This window comes from Vulpes lagopus, chromosome 2 (assembly GCF_018345385.1).
Source record: "Vulpes lagopus strain Blue_001 chromosome 2, ASM1834538v1, whole genome shotgun sequence".
Taxonomy (NCBI): Eukaryota; Metazoa; Chordata; class Mammalia; order Carnivora; family Canidae; genus Vulpes; species Vulpes lagopus.
The window spans coordinates 37592260-37610939 of NC_054825.1; the positions used below are offsets into that span (position 1 = coordinate 37592260).

The 18680-nt window shown below is 44.9% G+C and overlaps 1 protein-coding gene and 1 pseudogene across 1 annotated transcript in view; both read right to left on the bottom strand.

The window, feature by feature from the left end:
- The window catches only part of RASGEF1A (RasGEF domain family member 1A), a 155109-nt gene extending 145901 nt beyond the window's left edge, over nt 1-9208 (bottom strand). Inside the window, exon 1 of the mRNA XM_041745154.1 lies at nt 9152-9208. The gene's annotated coding sequence lies outside the window, so the exon portion shown is untranslated. The remainder of the gene's footprint in view (nt 1-9151) is intronic.
- The window catches only part of LOC121485121, a 39769-nt pseudogene that overhangs the window by 14443 nt on the left and 6646 nt on the right, over nt 1-18680 (bottom strand).

Below are 18680 nucleotides of genomic sequence, written 5' to 3' on the forward strand. Positions count from 1 at the left end.
AAATAGAGAGTCATAGGCTTCATTCAATTTCCAGGCTTAAGGGGATCCCTGGGTGGCTCAGCGGTTTAGCACCTGCCTTCGGCCCAGGGACATGATCCTGGAGTCCTGGGATCAAGTCCCACATCGGGCTTCCTGCATGGAAACTGCTTCTCCCTCTGCCTGTGTCTCTGCCTCTCTCCTCTTCTCTCTCTCTCTTCTCTCTCTCTCTCTCTCTCTCTCTGAATAAATAAATAAAATCTTTATAAAAAATCCAGGCTTAAACCATTTTACAGACTCAGAACTTCTTAAATAAAGGGGAGGTCAGGTCCCCTTGAGGAAGGACCCCACTAAACTGACAAAAATTTATACATTAGTCGTTCTCTTAGCCTTCCCCAAAGGAACCAACAGCTGTTTGCCAGGGTCACTGCTGTGCATTAGAGAAAGATAAGTAATTATACCTTTCAGAGATTATTGGACAGTAACTCTGAACTAACTCCTGGAAACCCACATTCAGAGCTTAGGGAGGACGGGTGATCCATGGAGTTTTAGCTCAGGTTCATCTCACAATGGGCACAGTGGATCCCTGATGCCACCCCGTGGTTGGTTACTTGTCCAGTTCCAGAATTGGAATAGACATACTCAACAACTGGCAGAATTCTCACATTGGTTCCCTGACCTGGGGAGTGAGGGCTGTTATGGCAGGAAAGGCCAAGTAGGAGCCACTAGAACTGCCTCTGCCTAGAAAAACAGTAAACCAAAAGCAATTACTGGAAGGTCTGCAGAGATTAGTGCCACCATCAAGGACTTGAAGGTTGCAGGGGTGGTGACTTCTACCATCCCCACTCAACTGGCCTGTGCAGAAGACAGACTGATCTTGGAGAGTAACAATAAACCTGGTTATTTTTCCTGGAAGGAGAGATGGCCAGAGGCATGAGTCTGTCGATTCATGGGTTGCAGCCAGTGTTGGGTTAGACAATCAGGGATTTGGAAGGAACACAACTGGAAAATTAGTCATGGTGAAGTTTGGGGAAAAGGTGTGTGGATAGACCTCTCTGGGCTAAGAAACATAATTTGTGTCCTGTGTGAATGCTCACCAAAGGGTGACCACAGCAGAGGAGGATTTTAATAATCAAGTAGATAGGATGACCCATTCCATGGTTACTACTCAGCCCCTTTTCCCAGCCACCCTCCTCATCACCTGATGGGCTTAGTAGCAGTGGCCCTAATAGCAGGGATGGAGGTTATGCCTGGGATCAGCAACAGGGATCATTCACCAAGACCAGCCTGGCTATAGCCACTGGCACACTTGCCAGCAGCAGAGACTAAGTCCCCAGTATGGCGCCATTCCCAAGTTGGTTATGTTGGACACCTTCCATCATGAAGGGACAGCAAGAACTTTGATCGTATGGAAATAAAAGCTTACTCTGGATATAGACTCCCCTTTCCTGCCTACAATGCTTCTGCCCAAACTGCCATCTGTGGACTTACAGAATGCCCTATGTTCTACACAGCATCACTTCTGGTGAAAGAACTCAAATCACAGCAAATGGAGTGAAGAAATGGAGATGGAAATGAAGAAATGCTCATGGAATCCACTGATCTTACCATGTTTCCCATCATCCTAAAGCAGTTGGCTTGACATAATGGTGGAAGAGCCCTTCAAAGACTTCATTTTGGTGCCAGGTAGGGAGAAATACCTTGAGGGACTGTCACAGTGCCTTGCAGGATGCAGAAAGCAGCATTCAATATATGATGCTATTTTCCCCATAGCCAGGATTCATGGCTTCAGGAATTAAGAAGTGGAAATGGAAGTGGTTCTACTCACTATTATCCCTCAAGATCCACTAGCAAAAATTTTGCTTCTTACCCTCACTGCATTATGCTCCACTAACCTAGAAGCCCTAGTTTCAAAGGGAGGAATACTGACCCCTGAAGACCCAATGATTCCATTGAACTAGAAGTTGAGACCGCCACCTGACTACTTTGGGCTTTGAACCAACAAGCAAATAAGGAAGTCATTGTGTTATATAGGGTGATTGATCCTGATTACCAAGGGCAAATTGGGCTGCTACTACACAATGGGGGTAAGGAAATGTGTCTGGAATACAGAAGATCCCTTAGGGAGTCTCTTATACTACGATGCTCTGTGATTAAAATCAATGGAAAACAGTATCAGGGGCACCTAGGTATCTCAGTAGTTGAGCATCTGCCTTTGGCTCAGGTAGTGATCCTGGGATCCTGGGATCAAGTCCCGCATCGAGCTCCCCACAGGAAGCCTGCTTCTCCCTCTGCCTATGTCTTTGCCTCTCTCTCTGTGTCTCTTATGAATATATAAATAAAATCTTTTTTTAAAAAAGTAAAGAAAAGAAAACTGCAACAGCCAAGTCAGACACAACTGCTAATGGCCCAGACCATTCAGGAATGAAGATTTGGGTCACCCTACCAGGTAGAGAATCATACCAGCTGAGGTGCTTGCTAAAGGTAAAGGGAATACAGAGTGGGTGGTGAAGAAGGTCATTATAAATAAGGCTGTGATGACATGAACTCTGACTGATACAGATATGCTAGTTCTTAAAATAATGAACAGAGCAGCCTGGGTGGCTCAGCAGTTTAGCACCGCCTTCGGCCCGGGGCATAATCCTGGAGACCCATGATCCAGTCCCATGTCGGGCTCCCTGCATGGAGCCTGCTCCTCCCTCTGCCTGTGTCTCTGCCTCTCTCTCTCTCTCTCTGTCTCTCCCTGTCTCTCATGAATAAATAAATATTTTTTAAAATTAATTAATTAAATAAAATAATGAAAATAAATATTACCCTACTGTATTTAAGGATTACTGCTTAATGAGGCCCCTTTGTATGACACCATAAATAATCCCTGTGGCTGGGCACAGACTGAGTTTAGGAAGGTGGATGGCCAATGTTCAGAAGAGTAGCAGTTCCTACCCCAGGACATGTTGGCTTCCACGAAATCTCTCAGCCACAATAAAGGTGATATGTGTGGGATGCTGGATAGTTCTGGACAGGCTGGAAATCATCAACTCTTATTTTATAGAGGAAAACAGACTGGAGGAGCACAGAGACTCGCTCTGTTGGGACCATGGAGTAGCCTCAGCTGGACACTAAGGCTCTTGACCCTGAAGGAAGCCCCACCCTGACAGAACCTTCACCTGCCCTATAACTTCTTTTTTTGTTAAGAATTTATTTATTAAAAAAAATTTAAAAAAAAAAAAAAGGGATCCCTGGGTGGCGCAGCGGTTTGGCGCCTGCCTTTGGCCCAGGGCGCGATCCTGGAGACCCGGGATCGAATCCCACATCGGGCTCCCGGTGCATGGAGCCTGCTTCTCCCTCTGCCTGTGTCTCTGCCTCTCTCTCTCTCTCTCTGTGACTATCATAAATAAATAAAAAAAATTTCAAAAAAGATTTTATTTATTTACTCATGAGACACACAGAGAGAGGCAGAAACTCAAGCAGAGGGAGCAGCAGGCTCCATGCAGGGAATCCGATGTGGGACTCATCCCAGGACCCTGGGATCAAGACCTGAGCCAAAAGTAGACACTCAGCCACTGAGCCACCCAGGCATCCCCCCCTTTTTTTAAAATTTTATTTGTTTATTTGAGAAACAGGGAGCACAATCAGGGGAGCAGGAGAAGGAGAAGCAGACTCCTCACTAAGCCCAACACAGGTCTCTATCCCAGGACCCTAGGAACATGACCTGACCTAAAAGCAGATGCTTAACCAGCTGAGCCAACCAGGGACCCTGTGCTGTTACTTCTGCCTGGTGGTGTCTTCCTTCCCTCCCAACTCACCAGTCCTTGGCTGGGTCTCAGAGGGGGATCTGGGCTGTTCCATTGTGGCAGATGAAGAATAGCCGTGAATTCTTTGGAATTTCTCCCATAGAAAAGTGGGGTCTTTGTTCTCTGCCCTTAAATTTGGGGAGACCTTTTAACTGCTTTGACTAATAGAATACAGAGGAAATAGTACTGACCCAGCTTCGGACTCAGGATTTTATATTTCTTAGAACACTCAGCTTTGGGATTCTCAGCCATGTAAGAATTCCCACTATCCTTCCGAAGAGATGGTGTTGAAAGATCCTGAAACTGCATAAAGAACCTGCTGAGGGCAGCCCTGGTGGCACAGCGGTTTAGTGCCGCCTGCAGCCCAGAGCGAGATCTTGGAGACCCTGAATCGAGTCTCATGTCAGGCTCCCTGCATGGAGCCTGCTTCTCCCTCTGCCTGTGTCTCTGCCTCTCTCTCTCTCTCTCTCTGCATTTCTATGAATAAATAAATAAAATCTTAAAAAAAAAAAAAAAAAAGAACCTGCTGAGCCCCCTTCTGCCCATTTCCACCATAGTACCAGGCATGTGAATGAAGCCATTGTGGGACCTACAGACCAGTCACTCCAGCTACCAGGGACCACCAGCAAGCAACCGCAGTGCACACTCAGTGAGCAGGAGTAGCTGCCTGAGACCTGCCTGCCCTTCTTACTCATGAGATCATGGTGGCCATTTTAAGCCAATGAGCATCAGGATAGCTGGTCATGCCACCATGGTAACAACAACAACAACAAAAAAAAACATTCTGTATTCACTACTAGCAGCAAAGTTGGAGCTGAGGCACCATGTTCCCTGGTGCTCTGGTAGGAGCCCAGGTCCCAGGTTCTCACTCCTCAGGGACACCTGAGAACTCCACTCATGGGCAGACAGCCCATCACTGGGATGAAGCAAAGGGCCAAGAGAGAGATAGCATAGGAACAGGGTGTGTTCCTTTGTCCCCATTTGTGGCCAGAGAAGATTCATCCCCTCAGAGACTGAAAAACAGGTTCAAAAAAGTTAAATAAATAAAAATAAAAAGAAGGTCCATGGGATCCCTGGGTGCCTCAGTGGTTTAGCGCCTGCCTTCGGCCCAGGGCATGATCCTGGAGTCCCGGGATTGAGTCCCACGTCGGGCTCCCTGCATGGTGCCTACTTCTCCCTCTGCCTGTGTCTCTGCCTCTCTCTCTCTCTCTCTCTCTCTCTGTGTGTGTGTGTGTGTGTGTGTGTGTGTGTGTCTCATGAATAAATAAATAAAATCTTTAAAAAAAGAAGGTCCATCCCATCAAAGAGCTCACATGAAAATAGCTAATGCTGATTACTACTAATGGTCCACCCGAAGGTCTTTAAACCTTCCTTCAGGGCAGCCCCAGTGGTGTAGCAGTTTAGCGCAGCCTGCAGCCCAGGGCGTGATCCTGGAGACCTGGGATTGAGTCCCACGTCAGGCTCTCTGCATAGTGCCTGCTTCTCCCTCTGCCTGTGTCTCTGCCTCTCTCTCTGTGTGTCTCAATAAATAAATAATCTTTTTTTAAAAAAATAAATAAACCTTCCTTCAAACCCTGAAAACCCTATGATATGAGCAGTATTGTGAGCATATGGGGAAAATTAGGCCCCAAAATGTTAATTACCCAAGGACACAGATACTGGTTGAGCAGAATTCAAAACCACAAAGTAGTCTTTCTCCAGAGTGGTCTGTCTCACCCTCTTGCTTTCTTCCCTAGGAAGGAGAGGGCCTGGATAGGATAAGAAGGACTCTTGGGTAGGTTGATATAAAATACAAAGAGAGGAGTGTCTAGGGGGCTCAGTCAGTTAAGCATCTGCCTTCAGTTCATGTCATAATCCCAGGGTCCTGAGATCAAGCCCCACATCAGGCTCTCTGCTCTGCCAGGAGCCTGCTTCTCCCCCTCACCTCTGCCTGCTGTTGCCTCTGCTTGTGCTCTCTCTCTCTCAAATAAATAAATAAAATCTTATAAATAAAATAAAATACAAAGAGAAGGGATGCTTATAGATGGATGGAAAAATAGGCTGGACCAGATGGAAGAAGCTGGCAAGGAAAGGGGTGGCCTAGAATAGGAGAAGGGGAAAGAGCAACAAATTTGAGGAGATCAGACTGGATAGGGTGTGAAGGCCTAGAAGGAAGAAAGGGCTAAATGGTTAGCAGAGAGATGGAAAAAGAGAAAAAAAGGCCCTGGTTCAGGGGCATCAGGATAGGAGTTAGTGTCCTCTGGACTCATGTTGGCTCCATCCCCTCTGAGGACTCAGCCTCCTTGGATGGTGTCTCCTCTGCTTACTAGCTGGCCTCTTGGCACAAAAAATCCAAAGTTAGTGGGGGACAGTCATGGCTTCACATTTGCTGATAAAGCCATGTCCCTCTGGAGCCAAGACCTCTAGGCTTATAGGGGCTTAGAGCTGTGGACACAGAAAATCAAAATTCTCTAAGTGGATTGCTGAGAATGAGGGCCACTCCTCCTTCCACCCCCTGGCACTCTACCTGTTGGGAAGTGGCACAGCCTTTTATAATGGGAATACCTAAGGAGGATGGCACTCTATCCTTACAGGACTAGTTTCTTAGCTGGTACCTCAGCTGCCCCATCAAAAGGCCATTCCAGGGGTTCCTGAGTGGCTCAGTCAGTTAAGCATCTGCCTTCAGCTTAGGTCATGATCCCAGGGTCCTGGGATGGGGTCTTGCATCGGGCTTCCTGCTCAGCAGGGAGTCTGCTTCTCCCTCTCCCTCTACCCAGCCCTCCTGCTCATGCTTTCTCTCTCAAATAAATAGAATCTTAAATTTAAAAAAATTTTTTTTCAAAAAGGCCATTCCAGCCCTCTGTCAGGGTAGCAGCTCCAGAGGGGAGGAGGAGGATATCACATGCTAGAACCAGTACAGCCCATAGTCACATGCCTACTTGGCTGCAAAAGGAGCTTCCTTGGTCCAATGCAATGTTATCCAGAATCCCACAGATGGATTAAACACTCTGTATGCCCTCAGATAGTGAAGCAAGGCAAACCCACACTCAGAATATGTGTCAGCTCCACCCAAAATGATCACTGGGTAGTAGACAATCCAGAGTAGAAGGACTCAGGATAATCAACTTGTCAGCAAGTAGCTGGTTTGTCTCCTAGGAGAATAATGCAACATTGCAAGTTTAGTGTTGGTCCCTATTGCTGGCAGGTTGGACAGTGAATACCATCAGTATGGTATTCAGACCAGCCTTGGTAAGTGGGAGCCTGTGCTGTTGGATCCATGCACACCTCACCCCTGCCACCATGGCCGCCTTGTTCATGTCCTCAGTGTGCCAGTGCTGGCCCATGCCAGTGGGCAAGCCCTGCTGTATACCTGCATACATGGTTATCTTCCTCCATAGGAAGATATGTTACATAGACCTTTGCATACTTGGTCCCATGGATCCTTAGTTTTGTAGGCCTACCATAACAAACGACTTAGTAACTTAAGACAACAGAAATTGATTTTCTCAAAATTCTGGAGGCCAGAAGATGGAAATCAATGTATGGGCAGGGTTGCACTCCCTCCAGAGGCTCTAGGAGGAACTGGTTCCTTGCCTTTTCCAGTTTATGGTGAGCTAGTGTCCTTGGCTTGGGGCTACATCACTCCAATCTCTGCTTCCATGATCACATGGCCTTCTCTTCTGTGTGTGTCTACTCTCCCTTTGTTTCTGTATTATAAGGACAAATGTGATGGCATTTAGGGCCCACTCAGATAATCCAGATGCTCCTATCTCAAAATACTTAAATTAATTATATATGCAAAGACCCTTTGTCCAAAGGTTCTAGGATTAGAATATGGACATATCTTTGGAGGATGGGGATGTAATTTTCAATCAACCATATCCTCCAATATTTCTCCTTCTAGATTCCTGCTTAGCCAGCCAAGCCATGAGTCACTACCCTGAGCTCATATATATTCCAATCACCAGTCCACCTCTTTACACACCAAGTGAATGACACTGTCTGAATTTCTGCCCATCGAGAAATTTCCCCCTCAGCACTGTTTTTCAGGGCCACCTCGTAGGAGGCTGTCATATAGCAGCATTTTTGGCTTATCTCAACCTACCTGTTCATGGCTCAAGCTTTATCATGTCCCCCCTCCTCTGTAAGCTGTATATAAGGGACCCTTCTTATAAGCTGAGAGGCCCTGATGCAACATTAGTGAGTGACACAGGGCTTTGGCCACCTGCTTGTACAAGTTATTTGTGCCACCTGACCCTGTAAGCCGCATGTCCAATATGGGATGAGCTACTACCATCTTACTGTAGCACCAGTACTGTAAACTACTGGTGGGCCCACTGACCTGATGACCTGGTAGGTCTGGTAGACCCCAGCTCAAGATGGGCAGTTCTAGCTGTAGAATCACTTGAACCATCTTGGTGGGTTCCATCAGGAGCACCATCAGGGATATGGAAATAGCACACTAGGAGCTGGTAGGTTGGAATGGGTTGGGTTTTTTGGATGGTATACATATAATCCTCAATTATAGATGACATGGCCTTGATCCAGAACCCTAGGGGTCAACATTGTGACTCTCCCATAGGTGCTTGCCATAAACTCCAGATAGCATCTTTTCCTAACACAGATAACACAAATACAATAAGATCTGCTAGACTGTATGGTGCAAGTGACAGGGCTGCCAGCAGCACAGCCTGACTTAATACAGAGCCCTATCCTGCTCAGGGCCCCAATCAATACCAAAAGCCTTCCATGTAATTCAGTAAATGGGCCAGAGCAATATTCCCACCCAGGGAATATACCAACCTCAGACCCAAAGAAGCTTACTAAACATTGTGCTTTCTTCTTATTGGTGGGAGGTAATAATTTGCCTTTTACTTTGGAGGGAATGTTTAACTATGCCACAAACCACTAGACCCCTAAAAATCTTCACTGATCAGTTTAACAGGTTGGAAGATACAATATCAATACACATAAATCAATTGTATATACAAAAATTAACTCAAAATAAATCATAAACCTAAATGTACAATCTAAAACTGTAATGTTTATATAGCATGGGTTAACTTCAGCTGATCTGGGTTAACTACACATTTATCTCAAGGTACTGACCCTTGGCCAACACTGTAGACTATATTAACTAAAGATAAATGATGTCCTAACCCATAGGTAGTGAGTTGTTTCAGAGCAGGACCACCAGCCTGTCAACACTGTTCAGTAATCACTGAATTGGTTATGTGTACCCAGTCTTAATGAGGCCTGGGGGATGTTAAAAGTTAGGCTGGTCACATAGCTGTAATGTGCCTTTGTGACCAGCTCAATATAAATATAAGACCCATCATGAGTAGACTTAGGCTTCCAGTACTGAGGGGCTTTGCATACACAGTACACAAGTAGTTTGAGACCTGAAATCAAAGTGCATCCTGGGTAACTGAGTGGTAGATGTTCAAAGAAGCTTCCACCTGAGATCTTCAGACCCCTCCAGTGCATTTCCTTCTTCTGCTGGAGCTGCAACGCCTGTAATAAAAGATGAGTATAAACTGTATGAGTCCTATAGGTCATTTCAGCAATCAAACACTGAAGATAATTATGTGTAATTAGCACAAACTTCTGGAAGAAAATGCAAGAGAAAATTTTAGTGACCTTTAGTTTGGCAAAGACTGCTTAAATAAAGCACACAAACAGCATCATCCGTAACAAAACAAAAACCAGTAGAGTTCATCAAAATTAAAATTTTGTTCTTCAAAAGATACAAGATGCTGCTATGAAAATGGAAAGAAAAGCTAGAAACTTGGAGAAAATATTTGCAAAATACACAGCTGATAAAGGACTTGAATCTGGAATATAAAGAACTCTTTTACCCCAATGAGAAGACAACCCAATTTTTTAAAAATCTCCTCAGTGAGTGAGCAAAAGACATGAATATACATCTCACCAAAGAACATATACATGGGCAAATAAGCACATCAAAGGATGTTAAACATCATTAGCCATTAGGGAAATGTGAATTAAAACCACAATCAGGTATCACTACATGCCTATCAGAATGACAAAAATAAAAAATAGTGGAGGCACCAAATGCTGGCGACAATACAAAGAAGCTAGATCATGCATACGTTGCTGGTGGGAATGTAAAATGGTACAACCATTCTGGGAAATAATCTGGTAGTTTCATATAAAACTAAATATACACTCACTGTACAACCCAGCAATCACATTCTTAGACATCTGCCACAGAGAAATGAAAACTTATGTTCACTCCAAAATCTGATCACAAATGTTCATAGCAGCATTATTCTCAATTGCTAAAAACTGGGGGTGGGGGGGTAGGGCGAAATGTCCTTCAGTGGGTGAGTGGTTAAACAAACTGTGGTACATCCATACCAAGAATTAGCAATAAAATGGAACAGTGTACTGATACCTTTAACAGCTTGGATGCATTTCAAGTGAATTGTGTTGGGTGAGAAAAGCAACACTGATTCAACCTCAAAAGGCAATACACTGTATGATTCCATTTATGTAACATTTTTTAAATGACAAAATGATAGAGATGGAAATCAGATTACTGGTCACTGGTGGTTAAGAGAAGAGGAGAGGGAGAGAGAGGGATGGAGGGAGTCTTGGGGTTACAGCTGTTCTGTGTCTTAAGTGTAGTGCTAGTTACATGAATCTATACTTGTGATAAAATTGCACAGAACTATTCACATTCACACACACACAAGTGCAGGTGAAACTGTGAAATCTGAATAAGCACTGCCAATTTCCTGGTTTTATATCATACTGTATATAGGGAAGATGTTACCTTTGGGGACAAATGGGTGAAGGGTGACACTTCCTTGTACATATTTCTGCAAAACTTTTCATGGATCTATAATTATTGCAAAATAAAAATGTTTTAATATATATATATTTTTAAATGCTTCCCCACCCTGTCCCTCTCCATCACTGTACTTTTGTTGCTAAGACCAAGACCAAGAGTAAAACTGCAACTGCTCAATGTTTATGTAACACTCAAATAAAACCACTCCCCACCCCTGGCCCCAACATCTCAGTGTAGCCACACAGCCAAACGTAACACTGACCCAGTTCCAAAAGCTTTGAGCAAGCAGACACAAAGAGCCTAGGTTTTTCTGGGACAGACTGTGAAGGGAGGATCCTCACAGCAGATCCCCTAGCTCTGCCCTCCTCTCTCCCTAGCTCCTAGCCTTCTTCTCCTTCAACAGGATTCTTTGATTCCTTCCCTCCCTGCTCCCATACTCCCAGGTCTGTTCTAAATAAATCATTCTAGACCCATGCCCCTTTTTCCCATCTCTGCCCCTTTAGAAGCAGCAAAAACACCAACACCTCGTCAGAAGACAGAGGAAGGAGAAGGTTGTGAGCACTTACTTGCACAAGATTTTGTTCCTATTTTTAAAAAAATGGGTTAAAAAATATGAATAATCACTTCAGCAAAGAAGATAAACTCATGGCAAATAAGTGCAGGAAAAGGTGCCTGACATCATTAGTCATGAAGGAAGTGTAAATTAAAACCACAGAGAGATACCACTACATAGCCACTAGGATGGCTACAGTCAAAAAGACCAGTGTCAGCAAGGATGTGGAGAGCCTGGAACTTTCTACACTGGTGGAACGTAAATAGTGCAACCACTGTGGAAAAAGGCTTAGTAGGTTTTTATTTTTTATTATTATTTATTTATTCATGAGAAACACAGGAGAGAGAGAAGCAGAGACACAGGCAGGAGAAGCAGGCTCCACGCAGGAAGCCCAGTGTGGGACTCAGTCCGGGGTCTCTAGGATCAGGACCTAGGCTGAAGGTGGCACTAAACCGCTGAGCCATCCGGGCTGCCCTTTAGCAGGTTTTTATAAATTTCAACACACAAATTTCATTCAACTCTGTCATTCCACTCCTGGCTATTTACCCAAGTTTAATGAAAATTTATGGGGGCACCTGGGTGGCTCAGTCTTTAAGTGTCTCCCTTCCACTCAGGTCATGATCTCAGAGTCCTGGGATGGAGCCTGAGCCCAGTGTAGGGCTCCCTGCTCAGTGAGGAGTCTGCTTATTTATCTGCCCCTCCCCCATCCATGCTCTTTCTTTCTCAAATAAATAAAGCCTTAAAAAAAAGAAAAGAAAGAAAATATATGCCCAAATAAAGATTTATGCACTAACATTCTTAGGAGCTTTATTTGCAATAGCCAAACAAGAGAAACGACCTAAAATGTCCATCAGCTTGAGAATGGATAAACAAATTATGGCACATCCGTAAAATGAAACACTACTCAGCAATAAAAAGAGTGAACACAGTAAGACGGATGAATCTCAAAGCAATTATGCTGATGGGAAGAAGCCAGACAAATGAGTATATACTGTATGAATTTATCTATATAAAATTCTAGAAAATGCAAACTAATCTATAGTGGCAGAAAGCAGACCAGTATTTGCCTGTGGAGAGAGCAGGGGGACGGGCTTCAAAAAGAGATGCTGCTCCTTGGGGCCAAGGGCTCTCTGGCAGAGGTGTGGCTGCCAGCAGGCTGAGCTCAGCAGTGGCTCTCCCCAGTTCCTCCTCAGCACCACTCAGCCTTGCAGGGAGTAGCAGGCAGGCTCACCATCCACAGCCTGATGTGGCTACATTTTTAACCTTCCACATAGACACATGCACCTCTGAAACAGAAGAAGGCAGAGCAGGGGCTGGTTAGAGCAAGGACAACCTCCAGCAGCAATGCTGGGAGGGCGAGACCAGGGTGGTACCCTCTCCCTTCACGCTCCCCTGCCCGCAGACATCCCATCACTAGCGGTGCTCTGGAGAAATAAGAGCTGCTGTACCAGCCTGGACCAGATAGATGATTATTTATCTGTTCCCCATTAACCTTCTTCTCAGTTCTGCCAGTCTACCTTAGCTTGAATTTTTTTTAAGATTTTATTTATTCGAGAGAGCACAAGTGAGGGGAAGCAGGGGAGGGACAGAGAGAGAGGCAGAGTAAGAAGCAGGCACCCCACTGAGCAGGGAGCCCCATGCAGGGCTTGATCCTGGGGCCCTGAGATCACGACCCTAGCTGAAGGCAGACGCTTAACCCACTGAGCCATCCAGTACCCCTGAATTATGTTTTTATATTGAACAGCCTGGGTGTGGACTGGGGAGTGGAGGGGGCCGTCCAGGTCTCAGGACTGGTGCTTCTCTTATTGCTCCAGGTACAGTGAGCAGCCCCTGAAGTCCTGGCCTGGACGCAGGGGGCCTAGAGTCAAGTATCTGCCTCCTTCTGGATACCAGACCTTTGGCCTCATCTTGTGATATCGCACCATAAACCACAAGAAAGAAGACCCTGCTGTGCCCCGAAAGGTTCCCAGGCTTCTATTTGCTCACTGCACACTGTCTCAGCTATTCATTTTTTCGAGCACAATTTTTTTCCCCAAATACACAGAAAACAATGTGGCAACCCCAGATTTCCCTAGATGTTCCCAGGTCTCTAGAGCAGGACATCTCAGTGGGTGCCCACTGACACCAGTTGATTCCATCAACTGTTCTGGCAGCAAACAGCAGCTGCTTCCCTGTCCCTGCAGCCCTAATAGAAGCCTGGGGCAGCAGCAGCCTCCCAGCCTCAGGCTGTGGCTCACTGCCGGTCGAATCTGCCCATGAACCCCTGGACAGAGCATCAGGTCAGGGGCAGACAGAGCATCAGGTCAGGAGCAGAAAATCAGCCTCTGAAACTTTATTCCTGGCCAAACTTCCCTCTGGTGACAGGCTTACAAACCCTGTGTCCCAGATGGGCGTGGCCTTGGTGCTGTGCTTACTGCTGCTTCTCTCCAGGGAGCCTTCCCCCAGCTTGCTGATGGAGAAGTCTACCCCCAGGGCCCACTGTACACAGGCGCCTTGTCTTCGCTGCCTTAGTGAGCAGGCACTGAGCAGACATTTGTGAACATGGGCTGCTGGGCCCCCAGCTCCGGGACTGCTGTGGCACAGGGAAGGCAAGGCACTTCCCCCCAGGGACAGGTTTAGATGAGGTACACAGAGGAAGCCAACCAGCTGCAGCAGAAGGTGGAGGGCAAAGTTTGGAGAAGGGCATGACAAAGGTCTGGGGGAGCAGGTGGACATAAGCCAGATAAAGCTATAGAAGTCAGAAGGCTTTCCCAGGATGGGGAAATTGAAAAAGAAATAGAATTTCTGGAAAGGGGGAGGAATGAGCACAGCCAAAATCCTTCCTCATGGTCCCAGTGCCCCCCTGCAGCAGGACGGCAAGGCAAGCCTGGCTCTGAAGTCATACTTAGCCACTTGCCTCTCCTTGGTGCCTGGGCTGCTCAGAGCTTCAGAGGTTCACTCTTTATTGGCCAATTTAAAACATAAGAGCAGGAATTGGGGTGGGAAGGGAAAAGTGGGGTCACTCAAGTGGTGGGTTATCTAGATCCCCCAGGGATTTGTAAGAGGGGAACTTCGTGGGTGGTGCAAGGCCTGGCACCTTATCTAGTCTTACAGCTAGTAGCTGTGCCATGTAGGTGGCAGTCTGTTGATCGAGATGAATGCCTTTGAAGCGAGTGCCTGGGCTCTCAAAAGCTTACCGTCAAGCACTTGCCAATGACAGCCACACAGAGCACAAAGCTTCCTTCAGCTGCTGGCCCCACTCCCCTGCCATGAGGCCAGTCAAGTGTCAGGCTACCTGGGGCTTATCTCTGTAGACCTCCATCTGTAGGGGCTGCCCTTAGGCTCCAAGGTGATTTGTGGCCTGGGAACCCCCCCCCCATCCCGCCACCTCCCCAGGAAGGAAGAAATCTTCCCAAAGAAAAAAACAAGGCAGTGAAAAGTGAAAAGTACAAGTAAGCTTTGGAAGGTGGGTTGTTAGTGGACCACATGGGGAATCCTTGGAGCAGCAGTGATCCATGTGTAAGACATACTGACCTGCCAAGCTGCTGCCACCTCCCTGCTTGAAGGACTTTTGGTAAAAACTGTGGAACAAAATGAGGACACACATCCATACAAGCTAAATAAAGACATGTGATATATGAAAACAACCCCTCCGTACCACGGTGGGAGAATGGGAGGCAGTGGCTGAGGGCAGAACCAAACTGGAGGGCCTTTCTCTGGGTCTCTGCAAAGACCACAGCACTTGTTAAGAAATCCCATTCATAGAATTCCACTTCCAGGATGGCTGCATGAGGAGCCCAATCCCTACAGAAACAAGCAAAGCTGGTAAAAATTACTTTTTTACTACCACACCATTTAAAGTCTCTGGCAATTGTCCAAAGGGTATTCAATAAGTGAAGAAACATTTATTCAAGAAAATCTACTAAAACTCAGTAAGAAGAATGAGAGTCTGGATTTGAACCGCATCCTGCTCTGTCCTTCCTCTCCTTTCCTTGGCTTAGTTTGACAAAAGCTCTACTCAGGGCAGATGTAGCCAAGAAGACAAGTCTCCCACTTCCCTCAGGCCCCAACAAGGGTGTAAAATAATTAACAACATGCATACTGATCTTTGTCCCCAGTTCCTGGCTGGTCCTAAAATCCTTATAATTTCCTAAGTGATAAGAGCAGTAAGAGCATCTTTTTTCTAATATTTGGTCTTTGACCCCAGTTCCTGACACAGAGCTCCTAAATCCCTTAGTGTTTCCTGGGTGATAGGAATGTCTTTAATTCTAATGAGGCAGCTCTTGGTGGGCTACTGGATAGCTTCTGGATGGGAGCTGGTCACCAGAAAGACCAAGCCATGATTAGAAATTTGAGGTTTTCAACCTCATCCCCCATCCTCTGGGGCTGAGGAGCAAGTTAATGATAGATCATGCCTCCATGTATATACTGAAGCCTTCATAAAATTCTGAAAATATGGGATTTGGAGAGTTTCTGGATTGGTGAACACACTTCTATGCCAGGAGAGTGACACACCCCAACTCCATAAGGACAGAAGCTCCTGCTCTTGAGACTTTTCTAGACCTCATTTTAGGTATACCTTCATCTGATTATTCATTATATCCTTAATTATACCCTTAATAATACTAAACATAAGTAAGTATTCCCTCGAGTTCTGTGAGCCACTCTAGCAAATTATAAGCCCCTAGGAGGGTGTCATAGGAACCCCAATTTATAGACAGTTAGTCATAAGTACAGATGGCAATATGGAACTTGCAATTGGCATCTGAAGTGTTGTAGTCTTGAGGGGGTGAACCCTTAGACTATGGGATCTGACACTAACTCCAGGTAGCGAGAAGTGCTGGTGTCCTGCTTCTCCTGGTGAAATACAGTAGCCCTTTGCATAAGAAAAACATTCCTGATTCATTTGTTAGAGCATGTGACTTTTGATTTTGGAGTTGTGAGTTCCAGCCCCATGCTGGGTGAGATTACTTAAAACTAAAATATTATTTAAAAAATGAAAAACACCCTCGTGTTTCTCTTTATTCTCATACTACTTTAACTCACAACACTCCTGACACCAGATATGTGTGTTTTCTACCCATGATACAATTCTGCAACACCAGCTGGCTATCCTACAATTCATTTCTGACACTACCTGGGAAAGTAAACTGAGAAGACCAGAGGCTACCACACCCACTCGGCTCCCTAAATAGATCACAGATATTGCCTGGGGAGAGAGGCAGCCATTTAGAAAAGAGCTTCAAAGCTCTCCACAAAGAAATTGACTTTATTTGAAATGGAGTGTAGAGAAGTTCAAGTTTAAGGACACTCTTTTTTTTTTTTTAATTTTTATTTATTTATGATAGTCACACAGAGAGAGAGAGAGAGAGGCAGAGACACAGGCAGAGGGAGAAGCAGGCTCCATGCACCGGGAGTCTGACGTGGGACTCGATCCCGGGTCTCCAGGATCGCGCCCTGGGTGGCCAAAGGCAGACGCCAAACCGCTGCACCACCCAGGGATTCCTAAGGACACTCTTAAAAACAATAGTTCCTCTTGATTAAGAGCAACAAACTAAAGCATAGGCCAGCTAATTCACTAGAGACAACCAGGAAAAAAAGACAGCTAATAGCCCACCTACTCAAAAACCAGCCTCTAGGGCAGACCAGGTGGCTCAGCGGTTTAGCACTGCCTTCGGCCCAGGGCGTCATCCTGAAGACCAGGGATCAAGTCCCACATCCAGCTCCCTGCATGGAGCCTATTTCTCCCTCTTCCTTGTGTCTCTGCCTCTCTCTTTCTCTCTCTGTGTGTCTCTCATGAATAAATAAATAAAATCTTAAAAAAAAAAAAAAAAAGCAGCCTCTGAAACTTCCCTTGCCTGAATTTAATTGGATCAGACCAATGAGCAATTTATGCCCAGGGCACTGGAACCTAACATATTGTTGTAATACCAAATGAGGCAGACAGCTAAACAGAGAGATCAAGGAAAGAGTCAAAAAGAACCCTGCTAAAAATATGATCACCTCAGGGTGCACTTGCCTAAGACTACACTCTTTGAGGAGTGTCATCAGAGGCTCTGAGTTGTAGAGAAAATAGACTCCACTAAAACAGACAAGTGAAGTCGCAAATCAATAAGCAACCAAACAACAACAGAAGCAAGCCAGAACAGGTGGTGGAGAATCAGGATTCTGACTGCTTTTCTCCTAAGATCAGGAATAAGACAAGGGATGTCTGCTCTTGCCACTCCTATTCAAAATTGTACTGGAGATGATAGCCAGGGCAATTAAGCAAGAAAAACAATTAAAAGGCATCTGAATTTTAAAGGAAGAAGTAAAAACCATCTCTACTCACAGATAACATGATCTTGTTTATAGGAAATCCTAAAGAATCCACTTAAAATAAAAACTATTATAAGAACTAAAAAATGAGTTCAGCAAGGTTACGGGATAAAATAAGAATATACAAAAGTCTACTGTATTTCTACACACTTGCAGTGAAAAATCCAAAAATTTACTTCAAAAAATGCTCACAATAGCATCAAAAAGAATAAAATAATAAAAGGACAAATAACCCTGTTTATAAGTGAGCAAAGAATCAGAATAGAAATTTTTCCAAGGAAGATATACAAAATGGCCAATAAGCACATGAAAAGAAACTTGATACAGTCATCAGAGAAATACAAATCAATACCACAATGATACCACTTCACACCCACTAGGATGTCTAGTATCAAAAAAGCCAGCTAACAATAAATGTTGATGAAGATGTGAAGAAATTATAACACAATACTCGATGAGAATGTAAAATGGTGCAGACACTTTGTAAAACAGTCTGTGAATTTCTCAAGCAATTAAAGAGTTACCATATGACCCAGACATTATACCCACAGGTATATGCTCAAAAGAAACGAAAACCAATTTCTACACTAAAACTTGTAAACAAATGTTTATAGCACCATTATTCCCAACTGCCAAAAGGTGGAAACAACCTAAATGTCCATCAATGGACAAATGGAAAACAAAATATGATATACCCACACAATGGAATATTATTTGAGCATAAAGAGGAATGAGGTATTGATTTATGCTACAACACAAATATATCTTGGAAAAATGGGCAGCCCAAGTGGCTCAGCGGTTTGGCACTGCCTTCAGCCTAGGACATGATCCTGGAGACCCAGGATTGAGTCCCCATCGGGCTCCCTGCATGGAGCCTGCTTCTCCCTCTGCCTGTGTCTCTGCCTCTCTGTGTGTGTGTCTCTTATGAATAAACAAATAAAATCTTTAAAAAAAAAAAAAAAAAAAGGGATCCCTAGGTGGCGCAGCAGTTTGGCGCCTGCCTTTGGCCCAGGGCGCGATCCTGGAGACCCGGGATCGAATCCCACGTCGGGCTCCCGGTGCATGGAGCCTGCTTCTCCCTCTGCCTGTGTCTCTGCCTCTCTCTCTGTGTGTGACTATAATAAATAAATAAATAAATAAATAAATAAATAAATAAATAAATAAATAAATAATTTTTAAAAAATCTTAAAAAAAAAACATATATATATATATATATCTTGAAAAAATGGTTACATGTAAGAAGTCTATCACAAAAGGCCACACA